The sequence below is a fragment of the Paroedura picta genome, chromosome 4, assembly GCF_049243985.1.
Source record: "Paroedura picta isolate Pp20150507F chromosome 4, Ppicta_v3.0, whole genome shotgun sequence".
Classification (NCBI taxonomy): Eukaryota; Metazoa; Chordata; class Lepidosauria; order Squamata; family Gekkonidae; genus Paroedura; species Paroedura picta.
In genome coordinates this window covers 112620992-112628004 of record NC_135372.1, presented here as the reverse complement: position 1 = coordinate 112628004, position 7013 = coordinate 112620992, and positions in this window count along the sequence as shown.

The window sequence follows — 7013 nt, the reverse complement described above, 5'->3', positions numbered from 1 at the left end:
GCTTTTGACCGCTGAGTTTCAGGACTGAGGACACGCAGACCGCTCGCTCGACTCCCCCGGCCCGCTTAACGTTAGTCGCTGCCGCAACACACTAATGTTTTCCCCACAACACCACTGATGCGCAAATTGTGTGAAGGCGGAAGAAAGTAAAGTGGAATCTACACGCGGATTCTCATGGATCCTTCACGTTTAAAAACTGAACTCTAGTATGACGACAGAATACTAGGCCAATAGTACCTTTAAGACCAACAAAAATGTATTCAAAATGTGAGCTTTCGAGGGCATGCACTCTTCCTCAGAAAATACAAAATGGAACAGGGATCATGAAAGTACAGATAGAAAGGAGAAAGTAATTGCATAGCAAATTAGTAAATGCATAACATCCAAATTATGCAATGTGATGCTCTCTTAGACAACACAAAATGGAACAGGGATCATGAAAGTACAAATATAAAGGAGAAAGTAAATGAATAGCAAATTAATACATTCTCAACATCCAAATTATGCAATATGATATTCCTTTGCTAAAAAGGCTATGTGGTCTTTTGGATTCAGTTGTAGTTCACAAAAAACACGAGAAATAAAAACGTCAAGGTTAGTAATTCATGGCAGATACTTTCCCAGTTGAGAAAAGAAATAATTTAAAGAGACTAGTTGCTTGCCCCATCTGTCTCCACCCAAGCACCGAAGCATCCCTGCAAATGACAAGCCGTGCTCACAAGTTATCTAGTCCTGAGACCAGTGAGTTAGATTCTAAATTACTTTACTTAGAACTTACATCACATTATAGTCACATTGTACTAAATAAAATAAAAAGAAGAGGGGATTGTAAGGAATGTGGTAAATGACGTTAGCATACGTAGTGAACTATGTCCTTGTTGAGTCCAGGATATTCCATTGTTTTGAGTGTTCTAATAACTTGCATTCCTGCAATCTCCCTTTCTAGTCTGTTCTTGAAGTTCCTTTGCAATAAAGCAGCTGCATTGAGATCCCTTACTGCATGTCCTGGAAGGTTGAAGTGTTCCTCTGTGATTTCAGTCCTGTGATTTCATGTCAGACTTGTGTGCATTAATTCTTTGGTGGAGGGTCTGACCTGTTTGCCCTATGTAAAGAACAGAGGGGCAGGATTAGATAACTTGCAAGCATGGGGATGGTTCCATGCTTGGGTAGAGATGTATGGGCAAGCAACTAGTTTCTTTTAATTACTTGTTTTCACAACTGGGAAAGTGTCTGCCATTAATTACTAACCTGAAGAAGTGTACATGTACACAAAAGCCCATACCTTGAATAAAACTGTATTGGTCAAAGGTGCTACTGGACTCAAAATTTGTTCAACTGACTCTGGTTAATACTTGACAGAAGAAGGCAATGGTAAACCATTTCTGAAAAACTCTTACCTTGAAAACCTCTGGTGAGACAATTTGAATCAAAAAAGAGATATAGCACTGGAAGATGGAACTTCCAGGTTGGATGGCACTCAGTCAGCTAATGTCCTGGAAAATAGTTTGTAAGACAATAGGAAGCCAGCTTGGTGTAGTGGTTATAAGGGCCAACTTCTAATCTGGCGAGCCGGGCTTGATTTCCCGCTCCTCCACGTGCAGCCACAGCACTGATAAAAATTGTTCTGACCGAGCAGTAATATCAGGGCTCTCACAGCCTCACCTACCTCACAGGGTGTGGGGAGAGGAAAGGGAAGGTGCTTCAAGACTCCTTCTGGTAGAAAAAAGTGACATATAAAAAACAACTCTTCTTCTAGTAGTGGGATGAATAATAGAGTACTTAATAATCTTTCCAGCTTCTGTGACTGGATTCTGAAACCCTTATGTATCTGGATAAGCATGTGGATAACAGTGGTTATAGCAAACTGGATCAGCATGAAAGACTGGTTACAGGACCGTTAGAATGTTGATGTTCAAACTGTTACAATGCTGCTATTATTAAACCCTGTTCTGTTGTTATCACAGTTACTACCGAATTATTGTTCTTCTTGTTTCATGTAAACTACCTTGAGCCACAGGGGAGAACGGTTTATAAATATAAGAAATAAAATAATAAAATAAATAAATACTACTTCTCTAAAGTGTGCAAAGTCATCCTAAAATGACACTAAATTGTATCCTGAATCTGTTACAGTCAGCAACTTTCCATTGACCTTTGGAAGGGTCACTGAGCCCTTCTAGATTTGCCCTGGATTGAGAGATTTTGCATGCCATGTTCTGCCAATACAAATAATTTCAGCAGCCTTTCTATACACTGTCTAAATTCTGTACTTCGAAATTGTCAAATGTTAAAATTACTGTTCCATCAACCTATTGGTTCTGAACAGAACTGTCAAGTAATTTTATTTGACTCTGCTTATTTGATTTGTTGATCTGGCATTGAAGTGGGCTTTGGTTTTCTAGGAACTTTCCCCTTTTCCTTCATTTTATCCAGTATGGTATTCCTAATTTTATCCAGTATGGTATTCCTGATGTGCGGAGCACATCATGAGAAAGGCGGGATTAGAGGAGTCACAAATTGGGATCAAGATTGCAGGGAGAAATATCAACAACCTCAGATATGCAGATGATACCACTCTAATGGCAGAAAGTGAAGAGGAACTAAAGAGCCTGTTGATGCAGGTGAAGGAGGAGAGTGCAAAAGTTGGCTTGAAACTCAACATCAAGAAAACAAAGATCATGGCAGCCGGCCCTCTCAATTCCTGGCAAATAGATGGGGAAGAAATTGAGATAGTGACAGATTTTATTTTCCTCGGCTCAAAGATCACTGCAGATGGGGACTGCAGCAAAGAAATTAAAAGACGCTTGCTCCTGGGGAGGAAAGCTATGGCAAATCTAGACAGCATCCTAAAAAGCAGAGACATCACCCTGCCAACAAAAGTGCGTTTAGTCAAGGCTATGGTATTCCCAGTTGCAATGTATGGCTGCGAAAGTTGGACCATAAGGAAGGCCGAGCGTCAAAGAATTGAGGCTTTTGAACTCTGGTGCTGGAGAAGACTCTTGTGAGTCCCTTGGACTGCAAGGCGAACAAACCAGTCAGTCCTAGAGGAGATCAGCCCTGACTGCTCTTTAGAAGGCCAGATCCTGAAGATGAAACTCAAATACTTTGGCCACCTCATGAGAAGGAAGGACTCCCTGGAGAAGAGCCTAATGCTGGGAGTGATCGAGGGCAAAAGAAGAAGGAGATGACAGAGAATGAGGTGGATGGATGGAGTCACTGAAGTAGTAGGTGCAAACTTAAAAGTACTCCAGGGAATGGTAGAGGACAGGAAGGCCTGGAGGATCATTGTCCATGGGGTCGCGATGGGTCGGACACGACTTCGCACATAACAACAACAACAAATTCCTAATTAATCAGACTACTGGATTTTCTTCTCAACCTATTTAAGGTTTTGTCTTTGGAATTCAGCTTTGAGAAACATAATGGAGGGAAAGCTGCTCAGGTAGATATCCTTCTTTAGTGAATATTTAGAAAGAATATTTAGAAAGAATGAAAGTAGAGATTGATAGTGCTAAAACACTTCTCCAAAAACAGAGTGAGGAAAAATAGAAACACTGAGAAAATGAGTGTATATTATATCTTCAGCATTTCCAAGTGGTAAACAATTTGTTAAACCATACCACTAGCAAGTTATTAAAATGTTGCAAGGGACCGTGCATTTAATGTTCCCACTTTCATCTGTGCTTACATGTACACACCAGCTCAGCAGGGTTCTCTAAACACAGGGGGAAAACACAGGTTGATTTGAACCCTGACATGGCTTTCAATGGGAGAGAGTTAATTGTTCATAGCTCACTTTTATCTGTTTGTTTTCTCTTTAAGAGTTCATTCCACTTCTAAAAAGCTTTGCAAGCTGCAATATGACTTATACAACTAGTTTGTAAATCATAGTATTCATTGCATGGGTAACAAAATCATGTGATTCTGCTTGTTGAAATTCCACCCACCCATGTACCTGGATAGGCTGGGCTAGGCTGATTTCATCAGGTCTTGGAAGATAAGCAGAGTCAGCCCTGACTAGTATTTGGTTGGGAGACCTGCAAGGAATTCCAGGGTTGGGATGTGAAGGCAGGCAATGGTAAACCACCTCTGAATTTATCTTGCCTTGAAATCCCCACAGGGTTACCATAAGTCAGCTATGCCTTGATGGCACCTTCTGCCTTCCAGACATTTCATGGGAAGGGGCATAAGGGAATATGTCCTGTAGGCTTAAAGTTACCTAATTACAAACCAAATTGACTTTTAAGTGTCAGGGGCCACAGTGAGCACTTAATTCTAGGCGGTTTACTTACTGTGATTCCATTTGTAATAAACTCCCTGCTATAAAGTCACAAACAATATACTTAAAGCACTTAACACCTGGGAGTTTGTGAAGACTGAAACCGGAGAGCAACTGCCACTCTGACTGGACTATACTGACCATGAGGGTGTAAGGCAGCTTCATGTTTGTTCCTGCGAGGATAATATGACAGAAAATGGAGAAGGAAGTCAACTCTTTAGTTTCCTCATTGGGTAAACATGAATTCCATCCCAGGGGAGGATCTAATTTTAACAGCATTCACAAACTGTAGAGCAAAGAGGGAGTGTATTGGGAGCTGCACCTGAATAGTGATATTTCAGTGTACATTGCTTGTGATTTCGCGGGACATTAAGATGGCCATGATGCCATTTTTAGCAGGTGTGGAAACAGTCAACGTTTGATGTATAACACACTGTCCACTAACCAGGGGGAAAGATTGCCTCTCCTATTCTATTTGTGACATTTTCACTCATTCAACCAAAGCCTTCTGTAGGTGACACTCTGCAAATGGGTAAGATTTGCAGCTGCCCAGTCATGTGCATTCTTAGTGTCGATTCCTGCTTTGTGGAACAGTCTGCTTAAGAGCAGTGGTGACCTCTAGTCTGAAGAACTGGGCTTGATTCCCCATTTCTCCACATGTAGCCAGCTGGGTGATCTTGGGTTAGTCATAGTTCTCTCAGAGCCTTTCCGCATGCCATAAATTTAGCGTGATACTTACTCCCCAAAGACACTATATTCCAAGCACTCCGCATGACGTCGCCAGCCTTCCACGTCCACCCAGCAAACTTCATGCTAAATCCGCCATTTTAAAGCGTAAATTGGTGAATCCCAAAAAGTGGATTCACCAACCTAAAAAGTGCTTTCCCCCAGCAGACAACCAGCAGACTACATGCCAAAGAAATGTATGGCGGTGAAGAAGCACTATCTCTACCTCCGATGTCCCGCCCTCACACCTTCCTCCCTCTCCCTTCTCCCAGGGATGTTGTTTTTAAGTGAACTGCCTGGAGCAACAAATAGGTGTACACGCATGCAGGCAAAGCCAAAAATATTTTCCCCCAAAGTTGTCTCACAGATGCTTCTCTAAAGTCCCTCCCCCCAAAAAATCAGGAACAAGATTAATTTTTTTAGGATTCAAGGCTCACGATTCCATAAAGGGTGGTGTTATAAAAAGCACTATGCCTATATGATTAAGCGTAGGCGCTTAAATGGAGAACTATTAATTTTAAAAATTGGCAAGCATCGCAGGACCTTCAAAACAAGAAGAACGGGGATTGGCTGCATGGCTTGATTGACAGGTGGGTCACGTATAAACTGCGTTCTCTTCTGCCATTTCCAGCAGCACTTGTGGAAGGTGAGAAGCATGAAAAGGCAGCAGACTGCAGCGAGATGGCAAGGTGAAGAATGTCTGGAGGCGCGATAATATTTAAAGCTACACCATTCAGCTGACGCAATGCTATTTGTTGCAATGTGCGGAAATGCCCTCAGAACTCTCTCAGCCTCACCTAGTCCTCAAGGTGTCTTTTGTGGGAAGAGGAAGGGAACGCAATTGTAAGCAACTTTGAGACTCCTTCTGGTAGAGAAAAGTGGGTAAAAAATCAACTTTTCTTCTTTATAGAATGTGCAGAGATTTTTTTTATATAAAGAAAGAGAACTGTGATAGAACTACAGGAACAGCCTGAGGGCACTTTTAAAAATTATTTTAAGGAACAGGATTTGAACACATCAGGTCTGCTGCAATGATTATTGTAGGTTTCATCTACATTAGCTGCATTGTGTTATAATAATATTTGCCCTGATATTTCAACCATTGGGACAGCACTCTGTGAGTTGGAGCACAGCTGAAAACTTGTAGCTGGCAGGAAGTCTTGGGTATGAGCCATCAAACCCAAGCACAGAGTACTTGAGTGCATGGTTTACTATCTCTCACCTTGCCAGACTGTTGCACCTAAATGGACAGAGAAATGAAACAGCCAAATGGCTTGAAAGTAATCTCTTCCTCTTCTGCCAGGAAGATCTGAACAATTGCAGGAGGGAAATTCCCCAAAGGGAAGATTATAAATTCCCTGAACACAGAGAATGCACTCATTTACATCTTCACCTTGGATAGGCAAAAGTAGTAAGTTTTTATCTAGGGACTCCATCTGGTCTATGTTTCAAGGGACAATGAGGATAAATGTTGAAAAATGTTCAGAAATTTCCACTGGTGTGGAATGCTGAAACCAGGATGTAGATTGGAGTGGGGTTTAGGGATCATATTATCCATCTATACAGGCTCCCAATCTGTTTCTGGACACAATTCAAAGTGCTGGAATTGATCTTTCGAGCCCCATGGTTTGGGAGTAATGTACCTGAAAGACTGGCTAGTCCCTTATAAACCTACACAACATCTACAGTCATCTCCCAAGTTCATGTTTTGAGTGCCCCCATCTTCTGAGCATGGGTCGCAACTTGGGAGCCTTATCAATCCTGGCTCTGAAATGCCCTCCCAATATATATGCATATATTTGTATTTTATTGTATTGTATGTAAACTTTATCTTGGTTTTACTTGTTTGAATGATATGTTCTTGTTATGATTTTAAGGGTTTTTAAGTTGAGTTTTTGCTATTGTGCTTTCAATCTGCTAACTGCCTTGATGTCCCTGATGAGGACAGAAAGGTGGGAAACACGTTTTTAAATACAGTCTTGCTATCAGAAATATGGTAACAGGGAGA